Genomic DNA, 27,561 nt, shown 5'->3' on the forward strand with positions numbered 1-27,561 from the left:
ATGTTGCTAAATAACTCAAATATTAACAAATTGAAGAAAAATATCTGAAAATTATGTCTGTTAAATATTGAACATAAAAATTAATTTTGGAAAAATTAAAGAATTAAAATATACGTATAAAATATAAAATATGAATAAAAACTTAGACATCTTTTTAGTTTTCAAAAATTAATATAATGAATTTTGGTTAGTCATTTAGAATACAAATTTTTGCATTCCCGTGGGTATATTAAGAAAATCCATATTTAATAAGTTTATTAAAATTAAAAGTTAAATATTTATAAGCCTCTTAAAGATTGTGAGCTTTACACTTAATTCAGCTTTTTTGTTCTCAGTGAGCTGTTGTAAGAGTGCATAGGAGTGTGTGGCAGGAGGTTAACACTTCTAAGGTATTCTGAGGTTTGGTTATGAATTGCCTATTAGGTCTCACATATTGGCAATAGTAAGCCATCAAAGGTCAAAATTAAAAATAGAACTGCCCTACAACCCAGCAATTGCACTACGAGGTATTTATCCAAAAGATAAATGGTAGAGAGTACCTATGATGGAATATTACTTGGCAATGCGAAAGAACGGAATCTTGCCATTTGCAACAATGTGGATGGAACTAGAGTGTGTCATGCTAAGCAAAATAAGCCAGAGAAAGACAAATATCATATGATTTCACTCATATGTGGAATTTAAGAAACAAAACAGATGAACATGGAGGAAGGGAAGCAACAATAAGATAAAAACACAGAGGAAGACAAACCGTAAGAGATTCCTAAATACAGAGAATAAACTGAGGGTTGCTAGAGGGGTGTTGGGTGGGAGAATGGGCAAAAGGGGTGATGGTCATTAAGGAGGGCACTTACTGTGATGAGCTCTGGGTGTTATATATGTAAGTGATGAATCACTAAATCCTATTCCTAAAATCATTATTACACTACATGTTAATGAACTAACTTGGAGTTAAATTAAAAAAAAAAAAGTCTTCTGGATGGGGTATAGAATATGGAATAGAATACAGTGGAAGGGGAATGGTGTATGGGTGTAAAGGAACCCAGCTAATTAAATATATTAGGTGACAAAAAATGGAGAAGTGAGAGTGGTGTTTATCATATGTAAACTGTGGTTAATTCCATGGCATCTTAAGAAATGGCATGATCACAGGCTTTTTCATCTATTAGGAAATTTCTTCTGCTAGATTCAACTCGTAGTCTAACATATAAGTCTAAATTTGATGGGTTATCTTAACAGGAAAAATAAAAAGTATTTGACAAGGTGGTAGGGGATTGATAACTAGATTGCAAATTGTGGGTACACATTTTGAATAATGCCTGTACAAACAATCTCACTGTTCCTCTACGTTAATTTTCTTTAATCTGCAGACACCCTGTTCTGGGATGTGACTATAAAGACCTTTTGTAAAATAAGATTAATGCTTCTTTGCCTTTGTTATTTGCTTCATTACTTCAACTTCTAACTCATTTATAACATGCTCAAATATTTCCTCAAAGCAAATTAGTCACATTAGTAAGTAATTTCTAATTATCTGTAGTTTTATAAGGATAGCAGCACTAGCCATTGGCAAGAAGGGGGAATCTTCTTGTTTTTAAATGAGAAAGGGGAAAGTAATAACTTAAGCATGTGTATGGAGGGCAGATGGGAAAATAAAGGAAATGAGAAGACAAAGTTGAACTGTTGTTAATTGCCCCCTAAAAATTTTATTACATATATGACTTACAGTGTCTTTCATACTGAAATGATCATGAGAGCTATATAGAGAGGTAAAACAAAGAGGTGGGTATGATGCTAGGAAGAGATAATATAAATCACTCTGTTCCTGATGTACCATATGTCTGCTAGATGCCTAGTGTATGAGATAGTAAGTCTAAACAATAGTGTTTTCCCAGCCAACAGCAAATTGCCAGCAAAGGTATCAGATATATCAGAGTCTGAAGGTACACATTTTAAAATCTCCTCAGATATGTCCGTTTGCTCAGCTGTTGCAGTCACATGACTTCCTAACATCTAATTAGTATGAATTAATGTTCAACGGGGGTGATATTGTCTTTTCACTGCTCAAAAGGTCAGCTCTGATAAAATAAAACTACATCAAATTGAAATAACCTTAAAGAAAATTAAGAGACATTTATTTTTTATTATTTTCTTATGTTCTATCTTTCATTGTAACTACAGCAAAATCTTTTGGTTTTTGAGTGAGGATCAGAAGACAAAGTCTAGCTTGCTCTTGTCAGTATATGTCTACGTCCTTGGGCAACTGAGCTGTCTGTACTACAATTAGTATATCTACAAAGGAATATTTATTTTTCATGATTTCACAAAGAATATATTGTATTCATGAAAATGAAAGGTTAGGTTAAATAAAAACATGGGTCTTACAACTTCAAAATGTTTTGAGGCATCTGGAAAAATTTATCTCTTAATATGTAGTAGCCAAAATCTTTTGATTTTCTAGCCCAGGTAGCATAAATGTCATTAATTGCATGCCCTCTGTAACACAGTCTATGTCAAGATACTGGTGATACTTATAGCCAACAAGAATGATGAACATGCCATAAATAGGTATGCCATCTGACCTGCTATAGACGAGGCCCAAACATTTACTGGGCCAGACATCGTGCCTTGGTTTTGAGAACAACAATGATTAGGAAAGAAGCTCTCTGCTCTCATAGATTTTCAGGGAATGTTACTTCATCTATAGATTATTCACTTGGAACCTGTGAAAAATTTAATAGAGAAACCTCACTAAAATGGAGCCATGAGGCCAGAAGGGGGAGCTCTCACACAGTACCACGATTACAAGAGGAACTGTCAATTACAGAAAGAAGAATCATTAACAAGAAAGAATCATCAATCTTAGGCCTCAACAAAGACATACACAGCATCCCTAAAGAAACTGACTACTCCAGCAACACAGCCAACGAGAAACTATCCATCACCCTGAACTTCTGCTTTTCTTCAACAGACTTTCCTTCAAAACAACCCCTTCCAACTTCCTCCTTCTCCATAAAATTATGTTCTCCTTTTTTGTTAGACCAGCCTATGGTTTTTGCCATAGCTTGTTTGCCCCAAAACGCAATTCTCTGATATTCCTAAATAAGCCCATTTTCTCTGGTAAAATAACATATTTTTAAGGTCAACAAACCCAAATCAAATGTTTTTCTGACAAAAACTGCAGAAAAAAGCAGCTTTATCACAGAGACATATAGAAAAAAAAAATACTGAACACTAAGGTCTGGGAACAGAAGGGAAGCATTAAGCAAGCATACTGAAATCAAGGATAAGAAGTAAATATGACAAGAAAACAACAGTTTGTGGAAAAATATAGGAGGAAGCAAGCAAACCTGTTAAAACATTAGTGGGATGAGCTAAAAGAAGTTCACAAAGAGAAAATGGAGACTAAGACCTCTGATACAAGAAAGTGATATCCCAGCACAGATCATTATGGTAGAGAAAAACTCACAAAAAGATGATACACAGAGGTGGACAGGGCAGGAATTCTGGTCAAGAGGAAATTCTCTTGGTCAGCTAAATGAATTGGTGGTTTAATGACGACAAATCATTATTCTGTACAACTACAATTCCACTCCTCAGAGAAAAATGTATGCATCAAGTTTCAGGAATTGAAGATTTTAAAAAGCGTTGATTTCCTCCCTTCCTCCCCCCTCCACTTCCCCTCCACTTCCCTTTCCTTTCTTCTTTTTCATTCATTCTTTCCTTTTTGCTGATTGAGTACGTTACAAGTTTCAAATGTGTAGCTCTATTTGGGATAGTCACAATAGCTGACATTTATCAAAAATTACAAATATACTGAATTGTTAAAAATGTCTAAGTAAAACAGTTTGCTGTGAAAAAAATGAGAAAAGGTAAGAAAAGGGAGTACAGGATAGGAAAATATATGATCACATATTCTTACATTAGCATTTAATAAGATGCAAAAGTATTATCTCATAGAAAAGACAATAGTTACTGAACTGGTGAGGAGAAGAAAATAATAATTTCCATGAAGAATGTGTTTAACATTTCAGGAATTTACTGTACTTCACAAGAATAAAATGTTGGGGCACTTGGATGACTCCGTTGGTTACAGTTATGCCTCCAACTCTTGGTTTCAGTTTCAGATCATGATCTCATGGTTCCTGGGTTGGAGCCCTGTGTCAGGCTCTGCAATGACCGCACAAAGACTGCTTGGGATTCTCTCTTTCGTCTCTCTCTGCCCCTCTCTGGCTCTTTCTCTCTATCCAAATAAATAAATAAACTTAAAAAAAAAGAATAAATGTTAAGTAATTTCTAAGGACAATAAAATGAGAGGAAATGTTAAGTCCAGGTATTCTCTAAAACGCAAAAATATCACACAGCACCCTTATTAAGGGTTCCTTATTACTAGAGTGCTCTGTCAAGTTTCTATCTTCTAAATCTACAATTTAGGGGCATTGGGTGGTTCAGTTGGTTAGGCATCCAACTTCAGCTCAGGTCACAGTCTCGTGGTCTGTGGGTTCGAGCCCTGCGTTGGACTCTGCTGACAGCTCAGAGCCTGGAGCTTTCTTCGAATTCAGTGTCTCCTTCTCTCTCTGCCCCTCCCCTGCTCACACTCTGTCTCTCAAAAATAAATAAACATCAATTTTTTTTAAATCTACAATTTAAAAAAGTAAATAAAAGGTAGAAAAGATTCACTGATGTGGCAAATACTGGCCTCAATTCCAAAATAGGCATCTGTTGAGAATATCAATATGCTCACTAGTAATTGTGTTTTCTATGGGGCTGAGCTACCTAACATAGAACGGAGACTCATCTCTATCCTTCAACTTCTGTCATGAAACAACACCTTGTGTGTCCTCGTTACAACTGTCCAATTTCCATCTTGAAGGTAGGAGATTGGGGAAAGTCTCCATAGTTGGAGTAATGTAAAAGTACCATAATATCATCTTGAGATGGTAAGGGATTTCTCTACCAAGGGATGTTTGGCAAACTAAGTAAGAGCACTGCACTGTGACAGTCTATTGTCTTAAAAGGTAGAATCAGATTTACAGTTACGTAAGGCATCAGAGGGGGCACCAAAACCCAGGGCCATCATTAGATCAGTAGTCATTCCTAAAAAGAAACAAATTCGAATTTATTTGGGAAAGAGCCAAAATGCTCTACTGAAATGCTTCATTAGAGAGTAACTGGCTTTCATTTGGGAGGAGGAACCATATGGTATGTTGTTTCTAACTTACATAATTATTAGCCTTGAGGACACAGCAGCCGCCCAGATATTTTTTAAGTACATATGGTAACATGATCTAATTGATAACATATTTTTATGTTGAGAACATCTTGAATCTCTTATAATCTCTAAATCCTACTTAACAAAAAATATTATAAGAAGTTGCATCTAATTGTTCAATTTTATATATATATATACATTATATATATATATATATATATACACACACATATATATACACATATATATATATACACACACATACATATCCTTCTCTCATTCCACCAACACCACTCTTCAATCAATACTATTCAAACAGGATAAGAAAATGGGTGGGGTATATTAGGGTATCTATGGTTTTCATCATGGTTTTATAATAAACCATCCGAATATGCAATATTATATTTAATATTTTCTCTGTTTCTTCATTGGTAAAAATTGAGGAATAATAGTTATACATTCTATCTCGAGGGTCACATGAGCATAATATTCAAAAGATGTGCTAGAAAGTTAAAAAAATATTCAAATTAAAATTATTATTGGAAATTACAAGTGAATCGAATTATAATACCTCAAAAAATGTTTTATGTTTTCTCAGTAACACTTGATTAAATAGTTAATTTGTTGGACCTTCTGACTTCAAACAAAATATAGAATTCATCAAAAATACTAAACAACCTATTCTGCTACAATGGTATGTTTTTAAAATATGGAAATTCCTAAGCCTGTGAACTTACAAGAGTATTTTTTACCCTAAAATATAACTTCCCTGTTACTTAAATGAGTAGAGTAATTCTTAGCTGTGTGTCTGTAGTATATGTGTGTACTGGAACATTAATCATTATACATGATAATGATATGTGTGATATGTATGATATTATACATGACAGTATTGTGTTAATGCTTTTGAAATCTATGTATTAGAATCATAAACTACAAACCCTCAGGGACTGATTTAAATACACACTACATCCCTCAGTGTGTAGCGTTTGGATTTCTGATTTAGTGAAATTCTATACTTTCTCATATAATTAGTAGACAGCTCTGTGTTCAATAATAAATATGAAAGTTCAAAAGTTTGCATTTTTTTCTGCTTCTGAAAAATCTAAACTAATTTCTTTTTAAATTATATCCCCTCAAATTATATTCTTTGTATCCTGTTTTTTTTCCTGAATATCCTGATACATATTCCAATTAAGAAAATACTCGATCATTCTAATTTTATCACTATTTAAGTAATAATTCACATATTATAAAATTCACCCTTATGAAGTATGCAATTCAGTGGTTTTAGGATAATCAGAATTGTGCAAACCTCACCACTATGTAATTCCAAAACATTTTCTCTACCCTGAAGATACACTCAGGAGCCATTAGCTGTCATTCTCCATGCCCCAACTCCCAAATACTCTGGCAACCACTCATCTTTCTATCTGTATGACGGTTTGCCTTTTCTGGATATTTCATGTAAGTGGAATAATAGAATATACGCCCTCTTTTGTCTGCCTTCTTTCACTTAGCTGTTTTCAAGTTCCATCCATGTTATAGCATATCATAAGTACTTCATTACTTTTAATGGCTGAGTAACATTCCACTTATATGGTTATACCACATTTGTTTATCCATTCATCAGCTGATAGCCACTTGGGTTATTTCCACTTTTGGATATTGTGAATAATGTTGCTATGAACATTTTGATGAATATATATTTTTAATTCTCTTGAGTATATACTTAGGATTAGATAACTGGCTCAAATGTTAACTTTATACACTTAACTTTCTGAGGCATTGCCAAAGTTTTTCCAAAGAGTTGCACCATTTTACAACTCTACCAGCAATGTATGAAGATTCTAGTTTCTCTACATTCTTGTTAATATTTTCTATTGCCCATCTTTTTTATTATAGCCATCCCAGAGGGTGTCAAGTGGTATCACTGTGGTTTTGATTCGGATTTCCTTAGTGACTAATGGTGTTGAGCATTGTTTTCATGTACATACTAGTCATCTGTTTATATTTTATGGAGAAATGTATATTCAAATCCTTTGCCCATTTTAAAATAGGGTTATATTTTAGTACTGAACTGTGAGAGTTCTTTACATATTCGGGATACAAGTCCCTTATCAAATGTGTGATTTGCAAATATTTTCTCCCTTTCTATAAGTTATCTTTTCCACTTTTTCAGTGGTAGTCTTTTAAACATAAAACTTCCTTTTGATGCAAAGCTTCACATTTTCTTGCATTAAGTCTGCTGTAGCATTATTCAAATTCAATCCTACTTACTCACAAATATATCGCATTTTTAAATACAAATTACCTTAGTAAAATCTTACTTATTTGAGGACTAAAATTATACATATGAAATAATATCTGCATTAATAAGGTACATTCACTCATTTCAATATGGACAAAGATCCAAAGTTAATTCAGTGTACTAATCTGATTACAAGTCTAAAGTTTGTATAGACCCTAAAAAGACAACATATTAAACTAATGAAAGTTTAGGATGTGTTCTGCTGCATTTTTGATTAAATAATATTTATTACCACATAATTTGGTAAATAAAGAAAAATGATTTGAGAACTGCTGCAAAGAATATTTATACAAATAATAGCATCATGAGAAATTTAGAAATGAAATTTACATTTTATGAAAAATACCTTTCTCTGGAATAGCATGAAAACAATCATATAAACAAATGTCTCAAAGAAAAGAATTAAATATAATTTTGATTATTTAGATCAATCAGAAATTCATGAAGTTTATCTTAGTGTTTAATGAATGATTAGTATTAATTTAAGAAAAGAGCATATTTCCCATAAAGAGAGGGACAAAGATAAGGAATCAACATGCTTTTTAAAGTATGTACTTTTACCATGTACTATAACATTTTCCTCACAGTGTGAAAAGTAAAAAATATTTTTAAATGACTAAAATTATATTTTCATACATTTTTCCAAGAGACTGAAATTACACCTGAGAAGATTAAGGAAAAGAGCAATAAAGTAAATTCTGTAGAGTCACAAATATAATGTGCCAGACTGGAGGTATCATAACCCGAGATTTCAAGCTATATTACAATGATATAGTAATCAAAACAGTATGGTCCTGGCACAAAAATAGATATATAGATCAATGGAATAGAAAGTACTGAAATAAATCCATGCTTATATGGCCAATTAACCTATCACAAAGGAGGCAAGAATATACAAAAAGGAAAAGACAGTCTCTTCAATAAATGATGCAGGGGAAACTGGACAGCTACAAGTAAAAGAATGAAACTGGACAACTTTATTTATTTATTTTGAGAGAGAGAGAGAGAGAGACAGAGAGAGAGCAGGAGTAGGGGAGGGGCAGAGAGAGAGAAACAGATAGAATCTTAAGCAGGTTCCATGCTGTCAGCACAGAACCCCACACAGGGCTTGATGTCATGAACTGTTGAGATAATGACCTCAGCCAAATTCAAGTACTGTACACTTAGCCAACTGAGCCACCTAGGTGCCCTAAAACTGGGCCACTTTCTTACACCATAAATATATACTTAAAATAGATTAAAGACCTAAATGAAAGTCCTGAAAACATAAAACTCCTGGGGTGGGGGGTACAAAAAACAAAATGTAAGCAATAATCTTTTGGACACTGGTCTCAGCAACATTTTCCTAGGTATATCTCCTCAGGCAAGAAAAACAAAAGCAAAATAAACTATTGGGCTGCATTAAACTAAAAAGTTTTTATAAAGCACAGGAGATCATTGATATAGAACACAGGAAATCATCAACAAAATGAAAAATCAACCTACCGAATAGAAGTGTGAACAGAAAATCTGAAATGAAGTTAGGAACATCAAGGGGCCCTACAATGGAGGCCGAAGGCCTTTGGTGAGGTTGGTTTTATGCAAAACTACACGTGGTACATGAACTTTAGATCATGCCAACCACAACTTGCCAATCCTATTACAATTTTCAGAATTAGGCTTATTTCACTGAACACCAACCTGACAACTAGCAAGTAACCTCCCCTATGCAGACCAATGCTAATTATTTTTGCCTATGCCAATCATAATTCTTTCAAAATAATTTACCTGTGGCTTTCATTTACAAACTCTGTCTTTCTCCTCTCCAGCTTGGAACATGTTTCAAGTTGCTCCTGAATCTGTGTCTTCCAAATTTAAATTCCTAAAAACTCCAAATTAACTTGTGGTTTGCTGTGCAGCCTCAGTTCTTTCTTGTTTGACAGCAGATATTTGCATATGCTATACCCAATAAAGGCTTAATATCAAAAAATATGTAAAGAACTAATATAGCTAAACAACAAAAATAATCCAATCAAAAATGGGCAGAGGACCTGAACAGACATTTTTCCCCCAAAAAGATATACAATTGCAAACAGACACATGAAAAGATGATCAACATCACTAATCAACAGGGAAACACAAGTCAAAACCACAATGAGATATCACCTCACACCTGTCAGAATGGCTAATATCAAAAAGATGAGAAATGATAAGTGTTGGATGTGGAGAAAAGGGGACCCTTGTGCGCTGCTGGTGGGAATGTAAATTCGTGCAGCCCCTATGGACAAGTTCCTCAAAAAATTAAAAATAGAAATATCATACTATCCAGTGATTGCATTACTGGGTATTTCTCCAAAGGAAATGAAAACACTAATTTTAAAAGATGTATGCACTCTTAAATTTATTGCAGCATTGTTTAAAATAGCCAACATATGGAAGCAACCTAAATGTCTATTGACAGATGAATGGTTAAAGAAGTGGTTACTCAGCCATAGAAAATGAATGAAATCTTGCCATTCACAATAACATGATGGATCTAGATGGTATTATGCTAAGGAAATAAATCAGAGACACACAAATATCATATAATTTAACTTATATGTAGAACCTAAAACCAAATGAATAAAACAACAACAAAACCGAAATAGACTCATAAATAGAAAAACAAACTGGTGGTTGCAGGGGGAAAGGGATAGGGAAATGGGTGAAATAGGTGAATGGGATTAGGAGATAAAAACTTCTAGTTATGAAAATAAAGAAGTCACAGGGATGGAAAGTATGGCATAGAGAATACAGTCAATATTGTAATATTTTGTAATAAAAAAAGAGTCGATCAGGGATGGTACTAGATCTGGTCCAATATTCTTTGTGCTATATTATATGAATTTTTCCTGGCTACTCGTCACTTCTGCCACTTCAAACGTTAGACTAGCGAAATCAGACACTCACTTTTCATTCTTCTCTCTTTTTATTTAAGACATAAATGTCAAGTCGGTGCCACAACTTTGTGAAGGCCATGGATATACTCCAAAATTTCTTTTGCTTTTTCAGTTACTTCTCACACTTCTTGTTTTCTCACAGTTATTTTACCCACAACCTGATAAAGCCACTATTTCTCACAGCTCTTCCTGCTTCCCTCCCATTTTCCTTTTCTTCGTTCTACAGCAGGAAAGGAGGAGAAGGAAATGATGGGGCAGAATCATTTCCTAAAACCATATATGTATCAGCTAAGAAAAATGTATAAGCTATTGAGTACTTACACAGATTAAATGCTATAATAAAATATTTCTAATTTATATAGTGATATCACATTATACTTTCTTGCTGCTGTGACTACAGATGTGCTGAAAGTAACAAATGTGATTTTTATGCATTATTTTCCTTTACAGATAACTACTTTGAAAGTCACTTCACTGTATGAATAACTATTGTATACATTAATAACTGAAATACTACAGAAAACAATATTTCTAAATACAAAGTATTTAGCTTCCTTAAAATAAATAATTTCACTTTGTGGAAATCACAAATTGAAACTGCTTAACTTTTATATATTTGCACTGAAGTTGAAGGTCTATATGTACAAATTGTCTTATTCAATTTAAATGGCCTTTAGAGCCTGTGTATCTGAGAAACTGAGAAAGCCTGATACGTTCTGCTATTTTAGACATTCATTTATATTTTAGCCATTTTTGAAAGAACTGTTTTGAGTATTTCTTTCAGCTTTGTTCAAATCATACTCTGGACAGCTATGTTCAAGGGGACAACAGCCCTGTGAAGCATGCTGACATAGCATTACTTCCATTTTACAAATGGAAAATGAAGAAAAAGAAATAACGTGAATTACCTAGAGTCACAAATTAATAAAATATTATGAGTTAGAAATAGATCTTAAAACTCTGTTCATTGTCCAAAATTCTATACCATACTGCATTTAGATCTATGAAATGTCTTTTTTTCATAATTATACTATGTTACAAAACATGGCATGTTACCCTAGAAGAATGAATAAACTTATCAAAAATATATTTTCCATAAAACTCATCTTAATTGCTATGCCCATTTTTGAAATTTCAAAATAATTCTGTATGTTGTTGAAGTGAACCTACACACGGATAGAAGCTAAAGATTTTAAAATTTAAACATAATTTCAAAAACTTAAAAATGTTACTTTCCAAATGTTAAATTATCTTGTAAAATAGTATTGCAAACTAAAAATTGCAGCAGTAACAATTCTAAGTAAACCAAATGCGTTAGAAATTAAAAATTAAAAAAAAGAAAGAAATTAGAAATCAACATTAGGTCATCAAAACAAAACATAATGAGGCAGCTACCAAACGTGTTGAGGCCAATTAGCAAGGAGCTATCTTTTGGAATTAATACTGGAGAAAAATTAAAAAGGGAGAGAAAGTAACCAAATTTAGCTAAATGTATACTGAGTTAATATTTTGCAGAGGTTATATAATTTGAGAAGTAGTCATATGAGCATCTTTTTAAAAATGTTTATTTATTTAGAGAATAAAAGCAAGTGCAGAGGAGGGGCAGGGAGAGAGGGAGAGAGAGAATCCAGGCAGGCTCCACATTATCAACACGGAGCCCAATGCAGGGCTCAATCCCGTGAACCATGAGATCATGGCCTGAGAAAATCAAGAGTTGGATGTTTAACCACAAAGCCATCCCCATATTAGTGTCTTAAATGTAGCAATCATGTTTCATTTTCTCTCTACATCCATTGTTGCTTAACTGTTCCTACATAAACCATTTGGTGAAAAAATGTTGAATGAATAAATATATTATTCATATGTCATAGATGAAGACATGGAGGCAAAATGTAAATAAATATTTAAAATACCACAGCTAATAAATGTTAAAGCTTTCATAAACAAAAAACAAACAACATTGCCTTTCCCTTTATATAAATTGCTCCAAATTAATGATCATATTAGGATCTAGAGCTAATGCACATCTAATTGATAGTGAAGCTGCAACATTAAGATATTAATCAGCTAATAAGTAACACATGTATTCAAGAAAAAATAATTGCTTTTCTAACATTACAGGGGTAAAAAGCTGGCTGAAAAAATAATTTTAAGTAAAAATTATTGAACGACCCTATTAATAATGATTATAGTGCATAAAAATGCAAAAAAATGTTGACTATGGAAATCAGTTATGAGAAGATTTAATACCCAAACTTGTTTTTCAGACCTCTCCTTCGGCCTTAATTATTGCCAGAGTAAGTGACATGAACAAAATATTTATGTTTGATAGTGCTACATTTATTGCAGAAGCTAGACTTAAACCAAATTTTAAAATTAAAAGCATAAATTGATTTGTCAGATAGTATTCAAGTTCTCCAACCATGCTTTGTCTGTTGTCTTCATTAAGACATGTGGTGAGCTGTGCTTGTGATAAAATGCAAAGCGGTGCTGTAAGATCAAGAGAATGAAAGCAAAAATAATCATCCCAGAGATGATGGAAACAGTCCCATAATGAGTAGTAGTAATTTTTAAATGAAAACAAGTTGTGAATGCTCCTTTTTAGCCAGCAAGAAAGAAGTAAGGTAAAGAGGCTGTATTTACCTACATAACTGAGGGTGGAAGAGGAAGTATCTCCAGAGACTGAGGGCTTAGAGAACAGGAAACTGGTGGTCATTGGGCTACATTTTGGCCAAGAAAAGTCAGGGAAGTGTTCGAGCCTGAAGTATTGTGTAGTGGACTTTAAAAAAAAATAGTAGTGTAGTTTCCTGGTAGAAGGTGGCACAGGTTTTCCTAAAATAGAATAGCAATGTAAACAATGACCTACAATACCACGGATAATTGCTTACAAGGCATGATCTGAGTGATAACAAAGCAACAACCACTTGAAATATTCTCTTTGAGAGTGTGAGTGAAGCAAACTTTCCTTCTAGCTCACTACCTTAATTCAGACTTTGTATTCCAAACTCATTTACTTCAGATTCCATAACATCCCTTTTGAACAGGTCAGTTTAGACTATTAACCCATGAATTTTCTAATCATGTAACTAAAGACGATCCTTTCCTAATTGAATCCCAATGTATCCATGAAATATTTCATAAGCATCATATTTGGAAATCAACTATTTCTATAGGAATTTGGATCATTACTTACTCATTTTTATATCCTCAGCTCCTTGAAGAGTGACCGGAATATACTCAGGACCTCACTACACATTTGTTAAATTCCAGTAAATAATACTTCAAATTAAGTGAGATCAGGAGCTATGCTATATACTTTTCTGGTCTCCCATTTTGGAAGATCGAGCAGATAATGAATACGAAAAAGTATCTCTCAGATGGGTTTGCCGATTGTATAAGTGGAATAAATGAACTGCATCCCTTCTTTGTTTTATTGTTCTACCTTTCCTTGGATTTCATGAGTAAATACATTTTCCCTAAACTAATTTGAGTTTAGTTTACCTCAACAACCATAGGAGTTATACTAATGTTGAGACTGACATTTGTAAAATGTGAAGAAAAACACAAAAAGAAATATTACACATTATTCCTCAGAACTATCCAGAGTATACATAGGCATGTTCTCTCAAATACTTAGTTTAAACCATTACATTCATTCCCCAGTTGCTTTCATTTTAGTACATAAAATCTTTCATGAAATATTTTTATAGGTATTAGCTTATATAGCTAAAAATGTGTTTTTCAGATATAAAGCCTAAAACAAACCATAAAGAATACTTAAGGTGGCCCTTTAAAATGGATCAATAACTTATTGATCAGAAATAATACATTCTTAGCTTAAATGTTACATTGGATTTTTATTTATGATTTGTTTACACTTGCATCCTGTCTGATTTTCTTGGACTTCTTAATAAATTATAACAGCACTGCTTTGGCTCATTGACTTTCTTTTCCCTAAGACTTTTTATTTTCAAATCTTAATAATTAAGGCCATTATTAGAAATAATGACCATCTATGAAAGGTATGGTCTTATAGAGAATCATTCAGCCTATGCATAAGCTTTCATTCTTTGTATATCCATCAAAAAAAGCTAACCTTACAGAGAAGAAGCCAGTGAAAGGTACAATATGAATAGAGGCAGGAGAGGGAACTCAGGTTTTTATTTGTTGTTTAGTTGTTGCTCTTGCTGTGGTTTTGATTCTGTATACGATGAAACCTTGGACTGTATTTCTTACTTTCTGCTTGCATTATCTCTTGCTCCTGCCTAAAGCCATCCTGAATCACAGTAAAATTGCAAGTGTTTGATCTTGAAAGCAGCTTAAGGTCTCTCTCAAATCACTAGCCTTGGGGCAAATAACTACATTTGCCAGATATCTGAAGAGAGCTTTAAGCCATCACATTTATGAATTTTTCTACATTAAGATTATCAGTTTCTTTTTTGTACATAAAATCTTTGGGATTATTCTGAAAACTACATATAGTCAAATTAAAGCAAACCCACAATTATTTGTACAGGACAAGGATTTTGTGCCAGTTGTCAATTAATTATCTCTCAGCTCCAAATTTACCTTTCATTGCCTGTTGTGTAAAAATAGATTGGGACAGGGGCGCCTGGGTGGCTCAGTCGGTTAAGCGGCCGACTTCAGCTTAGGTCATGATCTCGCGGTCCGTGGGTTCGAGCCCCGCGTAGGGCTCTGTGCTGACAGCTCAGAGCCTGGAGCCTGTTTCGGATTCTGTGTCTCCCTCTCTCTCTGACCCTCCCCCGTTCATGCTCTGTCTCTCTCTGTCTCAAAAATAAATAAACATTAAAAAAAATTAAAAAAATAGATTGGGACAAAAAATATTTTGTCAGCTAGCATGATGTTAATAAGCTTTACCTACAGAAGGTGTTACAGTGACATTGAAGGAGAAAGGGATTTCCTGCCTGGTCCAAAATGCTGTTTCAGCAGGCTTTTGTGAAACGAGCAGCTTCTTCATGGTAGGCTCCTAGAGTGTAGGCAGTTTCTGAAGCATCTAGTAGCTTCTGCAGCACCATAGCCTCCCCACTGCCCAGTTCCTGTAGTGAGTGCATCACAGCTAGCAGCACCTAGTCAGAAGATTTCCCCAGCAACCTGCTGAGGTAATCTTGTTGAAGAGTGCCTCCACCAAGGTAGTCCCCATGGACAGCATTCCCAGCACTCTAGAGGGTGGAATTCCAGCAAGGACCAGAGGGAAGACTTCCAGTAATTCTGCCAGGGCAGCACCAAGATAACTTGTCTGCCATTCAGTGAGTTACAGTTGTGTTCTCTCCCACAAAGTCTAGATGTTAGCCTAGGCAAGGATACTGTCTTCTATGGTTGGTTTATCTCAGTCTTCAGAATAGTAGCTACTCTTCATACCTGCTATTTCTACATGTGTTTTTTTTTTTGGGGGGGGGGGGAGACAGAGAGAGAGAGATATGAGCAGGGGAGGAGCAGAGAAAGGGTGAGAAAACCTGATGTGGGGCTCAGACTCACAAAACATGGATCATGACCCAAGCCAAAATCAAGAGTCATATGTTTAACAGACTGAGCCATGCAGGTGCCCCTATTTCTATAATTTAGAGTTTCCTTCCATATGCTAGCTAATACTGCATTACCTCAATCTACTAATACAAGTAACAATTCTGTTATTATTCTGTTACTCTGTTAATATGTATATTAACTTCTGTTCAATCACCATGTAATTTCTATCTATTGATAGGACTATGACTGATACATTCTTCCACAAAGGATTTGAGAAAGTTTTTAAAATTATGATTAAAGGAAAAGACATTTCTGAATTTTTTGTAAAAAGCAATTGATAACCAAATCAAAGAGAGAGGAATGGTATTAGTGAACAGAAAGGTTGCCACCTAGTTATGTACAATTTTAGATGGGTTGTACATATTAGCTAGCAATCAAAATTTAAAAAGAAATATTTTTAAGACTCAGAGTGTCCCAAAGAACAGCAATTTAGCTCAATTGATAAATGGCATGATGGTAAATGTCAAATCAGAGAAAAAAGTTCCATAACTAGCCAAAACAGTGTAGTACAAGTACATAGATTCTTATGGGCTGAATTGAATCAAAGGGAAAATTTGACCATCTAGAGGGCTGTAGAGACTTTCAAGTATCTCAGGCAATAATGTGTAAGTATAATTAACACAATAATTAGCAAAAATGAAAACAAACAAAAAAGGTCAAAGTGCTCACCCTTGGTTAAGAACCTAGAATTCTGATTCTGTTTCCAACATAGGGGCAGCATCTTGAGGGTTAAAATATTTGCCTATAGAGTTCTTTGTGTTTCACCTTTGCTACTTACTCCAGAGTTTGCTCCCTGGAGATATTTTCCAAAAATATTTACCATATTGAGGAAAAGCCATGCATATGACCATAAAATGTCATGATCTATTATTAATCAGCTATTACTAGGTTTCTGCTGGGAGTTAATTCATAGTAGCAAGAATGAGTTGTAAGTAAAGCAAAATAACTTAATCTTGCATGTTAACATGATGGTGACTAGAAAAACAATAAATTATTTTAGAAATTTTGAGACATTGTCAAGCTCAGAGAAAAGGATTATGTTCACTGTGTCTCTTTGTTGGAGGAAGAGGGAAATTCACTTATACATTTACACTTTTTAAATATGTCCTCTATTGCTAGATCTATATTTTAGGATCATTTTCTGCTCTTAGTTTCCAGCTATAATTTCAATTAAAATAGAATATTTTAATATTTAATAATATTTAATATTTAATTTTTAAATTTATTAAATTATTTAATAATTTAAAATATTTAATATTTAAGTGCCATTAAAAAATAATGTTTATTTATTTTTGAAAGAGAGAGAGAGCGAGCGAGTGCATGCATGGGGGAGGGGCAGAGAGAGAGAGGGGGAGACACAGAATCCAAAACAGGGTCCAGGCTCTGAGCTGTCAGCACAGAGCCTGATGAGGGGCTCAGACTCATGAACCATAAGATCATGACCTGAGCCAAAGTCGGACGTTTAACCAAGTGAACCACCTAGGCCCCCCAGGTGCCATTTTTACAAGGAACTGACATATATTTGCCTCATTGTTGCTTTGCACTCATCTTTCCAGCCATCAGTTCTTACCAACCAATACAGTATTTACACTTACCAAATACATGAGTGTTATTAATTCCCATGACTGTATAAGAAAAACTACAAATATAGCAAGCACAAAGAACAATTCATAACAATCTGCATTAGAAACCCCCACCTCTTTATAATTTGAGTGGCAAATAATAATCCTATCATAAGTACATAAGACAATCATATACTAAGTTTGAAAAAGGAATACACTATTAGGACATTTATACTTCCATATATTATTTATCAGTGAGGATCTTTGAGTAATAAGAGAAATTAAAAGTTGAAATAAAACTGCATATCTGTGGCAGAAACTAGTTACAGCTAACAAATCAAAATACAAAAACTAAAAAACAATTGTGAAAAGACCAAAAAAATACTTTTGTTGTTTGGGAATTAAATTAAACAAATAAAAACTAACCTAACCAACATACTTAATACTGATGTTGAACTCAGGGTTTTGCTATCCTCTGGCCCAGGACAGCATTTTACTGTTCATTATGATTCTAGTGACTCTACTGTTACCTCACTCTGTTATAGATCAGAATATACTTTAGTTTTAATGGGATGAGGAACTCTTTTGTGTAAGATGGGCAGAACAAACATTTTAACAGACAACCAATGATTATCAATTTTAGGGTGAAAGAAGAGGCAAGCTTGCTAGGTTAGTTATACTCATTTTAAATGTGTTTATTTTCAATATATTTGCTTCATTTATTCAACAAATATTTATTAACAGTGCCTGATATTATCAACCAACTATAGCTAAATCCAGCCTATAGTCTATTTTGATAAATATCATTGTATTGAAACATAGCCACACCTATCACTTACATATTGTCTAGAGCTATGTTCAGGTCACAGTGGCAGTTTAGTTGAGAAACACACTATATGGCCCTAAATATTTATTATCTGTCTTTTACAGAATAAGTTTGATGAACACCTACCTATAAACTAGGTAGGCATATTGGTGAATGAGACAAATACCTCTGCCTCTTGGCACTTCCATATTGGCAGGGTGGGCAGATGGTAACTACAAACATATAAATAGGTAAATATATTGTGTATTAGAAAGTAATAATGCTGTGGGGGGAAAAAGAGCAGAATAATGAGAATACAGCATATGATATGCCAGGGCTCCAGGTTGAAATTTTTAATAGGGTAAAGTCATGGAATTTGAAAAAGTAATATTTGAACAAATTTTTGAAGCACTGGAGGTAGTAACCAAATGAATTGGGGGAAGAATGTTTGGGTTTTGAAAAGGCAGCCAAGACAAATAACTCAAAGAAGGGAATATGCTTTGTGTGTTCAACGAAGAATAAGGAGGCTGATATGGAAGAATAAGCGGAGGAAAGTAGTTCTAACAATGAGGATTGTCTTCAATGATACCAACACTTGTTACTGCCAATGACTGCTACAAAAATGAGAGTCAATGCTCTATGATTAGAAATTATTTTGTAACATGCATGGTTAAGTACAATTTAAGAACTCTGAACTATAGTGTTAGTTTAGTAAAATTCAGTTGTTACATCTCTCTTTCTCTTTCCTCATATAGATGATATACCAAAAAGAGATTGGGATGGTGACATGACTTATAACAATCTCTTGGAGAACATCTAATATGTAATAATATATGAAGTAAGAGAATGCCTAAAAAATTCACAAAATCTTGAAAGGTTTGGCTAGGCTCAGGAGTACTAAACACATAAAATAATACCATTTATATTATTAAATTTAAGCTTCAAGAGACTAAGCAATGTTATTAGTCTCATCATGTAGTTAAGCTTTCTTGATGGACTTCAATAATTATTATTAGATAAAAAAATGGTAACACATAGATTCTACACCTAGAGAGAGGAATATAATGTGTACCCTCCTGAAATAAATTCATATTGCCAAGAAACTTGAGAGAATTGTTTTTTTAATGTTGTATCAAGTAGTTTGGCTAGATACACAACAAAGGGCATATGGAAGACTAGCAAAAGATGATGAAAAAAGATAAATAAGTATGGAAAAAATAGTTTTACATTGGGCATAATGAGAAAAATTCCACGTTAGAAAAATAGTTCTTTAGAAAATATTTTGATGTTGTGACAGAAAAATATATTATTAAGGATGGATCAACTCTTAAATTTTAAATCACATTATACAATATTGAAAACAAAATGATATTTAAAAACTCAAAAGATGAATGGAGGTTAATAATACTTCCACATTTGAAGAAATCTTTAGACAGTCTTAGACAACATTGGTAATAAACGAAGAGTCAGATCTTTTACGAATTTCTTCTTTAAAGTTTGGAGAAACTTTAATCCAGCAGATCAAAGAATACCTAGAATCTGCAGGCAGCAGATTTCCTGGAACCAGTGGAGGACCACTTTGCAGAAAACAGCCACACTGTTATAAGCACCCTTTTTTTTATCGACTTATTTAATCTGTTCCAAAACTGTATGAAGCAGATACTATTATTATGTCTAGGTCACAGGTAAGAAAACTGAGGAAATAAGAGCTTATGTCAAAGACATGATGCCAAGGTCAAAAAATAATAACGGGGGAGAATTGAGTCTTAATCTGTCTAGTATATCTCCAAAGAACTCACAATTATTAATCTATGCTGACTTGTTAAGAGATGCCACCTCCTTGAATTTAGGAAGTCTAGAAATAGTCTTCAGATATTCACCCAACCTAAAATTTCATCCTTACTTCAGGATATAATTTTTTTAAGACATAAGCAATTTCATAGCCTATTAGTCAGAAGTCACCTCATACACATCTCTTGGGTATTACAAAAATTGAGCATGCAATTTATTATGAAAACGGTTACATATTTGAACATGGGAAAGGGTACTATTAATAAAGATGGAATAATGACTTTGTGATCAGGTTTGTTTTATGTAAACCAGAATGTAGTCACACTAGACATGGGGGTTCTCTGAATGATCCACTTTCTTTGAGTACCAATCCCATAAGAATCTCCACCTTTCCCCTAATAGCAGGCAGGGCCCCTTGTGTCTGTCTCTTTGCTGGAGGGGCTATTTTCCCTGCAGTTGAGCCCTTTCTTGCTATTTCCTACTTCATTTCCTGATGATTCCCTTTACCAGTCAGACACTTCCGACAAGTTTTCACTGTTCTCTCTCCTTTGTACATCCAAAGCATGCCACATTCAGCACCCAGTGTTCCTCCTCCTTCTCTTTCAGACTCTAGTGCTCACCTAAAATAAACTGGTTTCCTATTATATAATCTAGATGTTGGCTCATCTCTGGGGCCATCATTTCTGTGCCTACATTGGCTCTATGTTCTTGCTAGTTTCCTATTTATTCCTCCTGAAAAGACCAATCGAATCCCAACAAGCAAAGAGATGGCTCCACTTAGCCAGAGAGATAACCCAATCAAGAAATTAGAGTGTGAGCATACAAAAACAAAAACAAAACACTCCATATCTCCCATCTAACTTGTTCCTGGCAGAGAAAAATACCAAGAGTTTTAATTACATTGTTAATTTCAAAATCCTTTCTTATAAACAAGATAAAATTTGTAATTTTGCCTCCAAAATACAGTTTGTTTAAAGATGTTTTAAATAAGAAGCTGGGGAGAAGAAATAAACTGTACTGACTAACAAATTAGTTCAGTGAAGGCTAGTGGAGTGCAGTAATTACCATTTACTGAGTACTCACTAATGCCAAGCTTTTTTAATGGGGGGGGTGGCGGGGGGGGGGGTGTGTGTGTGGAGAGAAATAAGCCAACATTCAGAAAAGAAAAAATGAAAAACAAAACCAAAAACCAGCAGCCATGTAGATTAAATATGTGAAGTTTCCATTTGTGACTCCTTCCCAAATTCTCATTCACTGGGCAAGTCATAGGAAGAACCTGGTGTGATATGATAAACCATATTCCTTCTACTTAAGAGTTTTGCTTATTGTGCAAATGAAAGCCAGACACACTTCCAGAGTACTGGGACAGTCCTAAAAATAGGGATAATACAATTTTTAGTTGTTTTATATTAAAAGTTAATCCATCCTTTAAATTTCTACAGAGTAGCCAAAAGCCTGAGTAAAGGATTAAATTTAGATTGTAAGTAGTTCTATCTAATACAAAATGCATCCTGACAGTCTATATCAGCAAATATAGGTAGAAATATTTTCTTCTTTAAGCCCTGAATTTTTATGTTCGTATGTTTCCCCCCAACCACACTCCATATTTCTAATTTATTACAAATATGTAATAAAGTTTATTTTTGTGAAGCCAAGTGTCTTACCTGCAGAGATTTTTAGACACTGATCTTATCTTCCAAAGAGGAGGAAAAACATTATTTAGTGACAACTGACTCTAGTTGCTGGCCTAATGTCTCCAGAATACAGGTAAAATGCTCAAAAAGGACAGGTCAGAGTCATGTTGTTTTAGAGCTGTAAGGAATCAGGTATTCCAACATAGATATCTAACAATTACATGATATGTGGTACTATTTGTCATTTAAAATGTTTTTTATAACGATTTTTTTTTACTGACCCAGATGCCATTTCATCAACTGAAAGAATTTACTCTCTGATATGAAATATCACAAGTGGCATGGAAATTCAGTATCTTGCAGACAGGGTTACAACTATTTAAAACAAAACAAAACAGAGAGTGGCTTTATAGCTTTCATGGATGAAGATGATCCTTTGTACAATATAATGTCCCTTGGTTGATCAGTACTTTATGTCACACACGTAGGCACTGTACTCAGTGAACACATAAAGTATATGAACTATGAAACATTTTGAATATTGACATTTTATTTTTTTGAATATTGGCATTTTGAATTATTTTTAATACTCATAAAACCTTACTGCTGAGTTTGTTGCAATTCAGAGCTGCCTACTTCAGTTCATCAGATACCTAGTGGGAGGATGTCATCACAAAGCTAGAAAAATGTGAAACACTCCAGGCTAGACATCTTGGGCTAATCATAATGTAGAAACGTTCTTCAAGGATGTGAGCACACAGCACTTCATAAATAGTACTGCTACCAATTAATTTCTCTAAAATGAAGATTACAGATTTCCCATGGTGAAATTAATGTTATAGAGTCAACCTCTTCTGTAATAGAAAATGGTTATTTTGTCTCCTAATTCTAAATTAAGATATAACCTTCATCCTCATTCTTCTCTACCTACACACATTTAATAGTAGATGTTGGTGGAACTTGTTTAAAATTTTCTCTCTAGTAAAATCAATGATTCTCTCCTCTACTAAATAAATGATGCTCATTTTCATTACAGATTTAATAAAATAATAAATCTCAAGTTACTAAAGCAGTAGAGATCAAAAGGATGTTTTATAGAATATGTCATTTTGTATGTATTATATAATATATAATATTGGTTTATTTTTACAATTTGCTATGTTATATCATTAATTTATTATAATTAATTTCAATCCAAGCCACTAACTCAAAGACCACAGTGCTGACTAATGACTATAAGATAAAAGAATAAAGAGATGATTTTTTATACATCCTTCCCTTTCGAGGCACCATTTTATTTCTCTTCTAGTATTTCTGTCTTAGTTTTTATATGTGAACTTCTACCTTTTTGGAAGAATGGGAGAATTTTTTGTATTTGTTCTATCTCCTAACCTATCCTTCAACAACAGAAAGAACTGTCTTATCTAAATGTGAGATTAGGTAAAATGATGAAATATGGAAAATTTCAGCTTTTCCAGCAGTCTCTACTTTGAAATAATGGATTTACTGATGTTGACTTTCTCCTCTTGCTCCTCTTTCCATGTCAACTTATTTGAAGCAGGGCTTAGGGTCTGCCTTGTAGAAACAAGTCATCTCTATTTGTGGTCCCACTTTTGGGCCTTGATGGGAACAATGCAACAATGGACTTGTAGGAAGTTTACAGAGCTAGTATTTGGAGGTGGGCCTTTGGAAAGTAGTTAAGTCATATGGGTAGAACACCCATGAATGGGATTAGTGCCTTATAGAAAGAGCCAAAGAGCCCAACAGGCACATGAAAAGATGCTCAACGTCGCTCCTTATCAGGGAAATACAAGTCAAAACCACACTCAGATATCACCTCACACCAGTCAGAGTGGCCAAAATGAACAAATCAGGAGACTATAGATGCTGGAGAGGATGTGGAGAAATGGGAACCCTCTTGCACTGTTGGTGGGAATGCAAATTGGTGCAGCCACTCTGGAAAGCAGTGTGGAGGTTCCTCAGAAAATTAAAAATAGACCTACCCTATGACCCAGCAATAGCACTGCTAGGAATTTACCCAAGGGATACAGGAGTACTAATGCATAGGGCCACTTGTACCCCAATGTTTATAGCAGCACTCTCAACAATAGCCAAATTATGGAAAGAGCCTAAATGTCCATCAACTGATGAATGGATAAAGAAATTGTGGTTTATATACACAATGGAGTACTACATGGTGATGAGAAAGAATGAAATATGGCCCATTGTAGCAATGTGGATGGAACTGGAGAGTGTGATGCTAAGTGAAATAAGCCATACAGAGAAAGACAGATACCATATGTTTTCACTCTTATGTGGATCCTGAGAAACTTAACAGAAACCCATGGAGGAGGGGAAGGAAAAAAAAAAAAAAAAGAGGTTAGAGTGGGAGAGAGCCAAAGCATAAGAGACTCTTAAAAACTGAGAACAAACTGAGGGTTGATGGGGGGTGGGAGGGATGGGAGGGTGGGTGATGGGTATTGAGGAGGGCACCTTTTGGGATGGGCACTGGGTGTTGTATGGAAACCAATTTGAGAATAAACTTCACATATTGAAAAAAAAAAAAGAGCCAAAGAGCTAACCTGTTTTCTTTCAGCCATGTGCGGACGTGATGAGAAATCAGCAGTCTGCAACCCGAAGATAGCCCCTACCAGAACCATACCCTGGCACCCTGTTCTCAGACCTCCAGCCTCCAGAACTGTGAGAAATAAATGTTTGCTGTTTATAAGCCACCCAGTCTATGGTCTTTTGTTATAGAGGCCCAAACAAGATCTAAGGTATAGAGGGCACAGGTCTGTGCCTTGTCCCATGTTTAGATTTCAATTGTTTCACAACCTGTAGTTGGAAGCTATATGAAAAGATCATTCACATTTATTTGTTATAAGGTGTGGTATAAGCCTAACCCCAAATTATAAGTTATATTAATTGCTTATATCTGTGTTTTTAGATTCATCATTTACATTATAGACTTCTTGAACAAAGATAATAACATTTTTCAAAGCACTTAGAAAATATAGAAGACATACAAGACAACAAGACACTTGGTAATTTACAGGTTAAAAATCATTAAGCAGTGCATATATGTTATATTCAAATATGTATTTAATAATAGAAAATAGTGGGGTGCCTGGGTGACTCAGTTGGTTGGGTGTTGGACTTAAGCTTAGGTCCTGATCTTGCAGTTTGTAGGTTCAAGCCCCACATCAGGCTCTGTGCTGACAGTTCAGAGCCTGGAGCCTGCTTCTGATTCTGTGTCTCCCTGTCTATCTGTCCCTTCCCCACCTGCACTCTTTCTCTGTATCTCAAAAATAAATAAACATTAAAAACTTACAAAAATAATAGAAAATAGCATATTTACATATTTCAATACTTTAATTATTGGGCAACTTTAACTAAGCTAAATAACTGAACAAATTAAATAATTATATAAGAAAGGTTATAGTGTTCTATTCTAATAATGGAAATATTCCATGAGCCCTCAGTAACTATAAAATTACTCATATTCTTAAATTTTAAAAACATATTCGCTGTTATGATTTTCCTACATAGATATGTAAACTCTATTTTACATTACTATGTTAAATTTAGAAATCTTACTTAAATTTTGGTAGACTAAAAAGATTAGATTGTCTGTCGGGAATTCTAGGGCTAAGTCAGAGGGGGCCATAAAGAGAAAAGAGGACCCACATAGCAAGTCTTCTGAGTTGAGAAGGCTCAGTGTAATAGGCCTGCTCACCTGAGTTATACACAAGAGCTTTTCTGTAGTTTCTGACATTTTATTAATAATCCTCCATCAAGATGAAAGAAAGACCCAAAGGTCAGCTTGATCTAAATCTGTGTTCTGTGTGCTTGCTGCTCATTTTTCTGTTCATCAATATGAGGGAGGTAAGGGAATGAGGGGTGTGGATGAGGATGGATGAAATTCTATTTGTCAACTTTGTATTTACCTTCAACTCAATAGTACTGCATGATTTCCACATATAACAGTATCAGAAATCTCATGCCAGGTCAGAACAGATGTTTAACTATCTCTGAATGTTGGAAACCTGACCAAAATAGGAATGCTTCCCCTGAATCCTGAAATAGCCTTACGTCATATATGAGTGCACCACCTTTAAAAGGCAGAATCTCTATTATTGCCCTCTAGGCTTAATTCAGCAGAGTGGAGTTGCTAGAAAATCAGGAAACATGCACCATTTATGTCCCAGACCTTGTGTTGCCTGTAATAAGGCAAACATTTCACAATGGCATACGATTCTCTAGACTCTAGCAAAATTCTCCCAGATGCCTTGCATACAATTAAAACAATCTAGTATAATCTATTTCAACTTGGCAAAATTAAAACTATATTCTAGTTGGATACGTCCCTCTGGGAAAATCCAGTTTTCCTAAGCTGTCATCTTTGATAAGAGTTCCAGGCGCTGCTGACAAAGCATTAGATGTTATCAATGATGTATGGAGAAAGAAAAGAAAATGTCTTGCAAACAGATTTAAATAAAATATGCTCATGGGACATATGTCATGTATCAACACCCTGGATTCTAAGCATACCAGTGAACTGGATTACAGTCTTACAGAGTGGTCTCATGACTCAAAGGTAATAAATACTTCACACCATAAAAGAGGTTTTAAACATGAAGTGGCGAATATGTCTAATATCACTGCACTTAGAAGTTCAAATATAAAGCTGTAACTGGTTGCATTAGCTTGGAAAATGTAAAATTAAAATATAAGAAAATAGGTTGATGGGTATAAATGAAAATGGTACTTTAAACTAAGTATCATGGGGCGCCTGGGTGGCTCAGTCGGTAAAGCGGCCAACTTCGGCTCAGGTCATGATCTCGCAGTCCGTGAGTTCAAGCCCCGCGTTGGGCTCTGTGCTGACAGCTCAGAGCCTGGAGCCTGTTTCGGATTCTGTGTCTCCCTCTCTCTGACCCTCCCCCATTCATGCTCTGTCTCTCTCTATCTCAAAAATAAAATAAACGTTAAAAAAAAAATAAACTAAGTATCAGAAGCAGTTGAAAACAAAATGACACATGTTTAATATATATGCAGTTTTTAACTTGCATTGAAGGTAAACACCTAAAGCTATCCACTGATACTTCTGAAATATAATTAACTATTTTTCTCTGCACTGTAATTAGCCTAGGAATCTAAGAGTAAAATATTGTACTGAAACTATTAAGTAGCATCTAACATCAACATGGTATTTAGTATTAATAATTCATTCAGCTTACTGAAGTACTAATATGCAGTTTATACTTTGAGAACCCTACATGAAATTCTGTGGAGTTGATTATTAGCAAGAAATAAATTATTCACTCAAGTTTATTCTGATTATTAATAATCACCTGTGAATATTAGGAAGGGAAATAGCCATGTAAGTTCCATGAGGGCCAACTGACATAGATCCTACAGAGAACACCTTTACATTGTGAAAACAGGGGCACTTGGGTTAATCATCAATTAATCGTCCAACTCTTGATTTCTGCTCAGGTCATGATCTCACAGTTCATGAGTTCCAACCCCGCATCCGGCTCTGCGCTGACAATGTGGAACCTGCTTGGGGTTATCTCCCTCTCTTTATCTCACTGTTCTTCCCCCATTTGTGCTCTCTCTCAAAATAAATAAATAAACAAATGAATAAAGAAACAAATAATTAAATAGTAAAAATACACAAAAAATACTTTAGAGTTGCATGTATAGCACATTGAAAGGTTTATTTCAATTGAGGATTTAAGAAATGCATTCCGTCTGCATGGAATAATAAATTCATTTATTCAT

The 27,561-nt window shown here is 34.4% G+C and overlaps 1 protein-coding gene across 3 annotated transcripts in view; it reads right to left on the bottom strand.

The window, feature by feature from the left end:
• Positions 1-27,561, bottom strand: part of CCSER1 (coiled-coil serine rich protein 1) — a 1,330,630-nt gene that overhangs the window by 712,737 nt on the left and 590,332 nt on the right. The window lies entirely within an intron of this gene.

Source organism: Prionailurus viverrinus, chromosome B1, assembly GCF_022837055.1.
Source record: "Prionailurus viverrinus isolate Anna chromosome B1, UM_Priviv_1.0, whole genome shotgun sequence".
NCBI lineage: Eukaryota > Metazoa > Chordata > Mammalia > Carnivora > Felidae > Prionailurus > Prionailurus viverrinus.